The sequence below is a fragment of the Psammomys obesus genome, unplaced genomic scaffold (genome assembly GCF_907164565.1).
Source record: "Psammomys obesus unplaced genomic scaffold, mPsaObe1.curated_primary_1811, whole genome shotgun sequence".
Taxonomy (NCBI): domain Eukaryota; kingdom Metazoa; phylum Chordata; class Mammalia; order Rodentia; family Muridae; genus Psammomys; species Psammomys obesus.
This window is the reverse complement of record NW_026596040.1, coordinates 26,383,175-26,383,723: the sequence shown is the minus strand read 5'-3', so window position 1 is coordinate 26,383,723 and position 549 is coordinate 26,383,175.

Sequence of the window (549 nt, the reverse complement as noted above, 5' to 3'; positions counted from 1 at the left end):
GGGCGCCGTGGGGGAAGGGAGCCCGAGCCGGGCGGCGGAGCGCGAAGCCCGCGGCCGCGACGCCCCGCCGGCCCGCGGCGCCTCGCCGGCCCGAGTGGAAGGCGGCGGGCGCGCTGGGCGGCCCGGCCCGGTGGTGCTGGTGGCGGTGCTGGGGACGGGGCCGAACGGGGGCTGATTTTGCTGTCTTTTCAAACGACACTTGAGACTCTCACCCAGTCCTTTTTCCATGGCCCCAAGCCGCGACTTACTGGAGTGGAAGGAAGCAAGGCCTCGCCAAAGATGGTTGAAAAAATGCCCGTGAGCCTCTCTACCCAGGATCTTGAAGCCAAGGTGGTGGTTGTTCTGTCCTCCTCGTAATGGTGGCAAATAAGTAAGAAGAGAGCACGCTATCTTCAGATAAATTCAATCTGAGATTCTCCCAGGAGGTGGAAGAAAGGGCTCCCTTCTGTTAGTTAGTGGTTTGGAGCCCTTTTCGCCTTAAACTGAGCCACAAAAGAATGGAAGACACCCCTGGGGTGGGGAGAAAACCCTGGTGTCAAAGACACACGT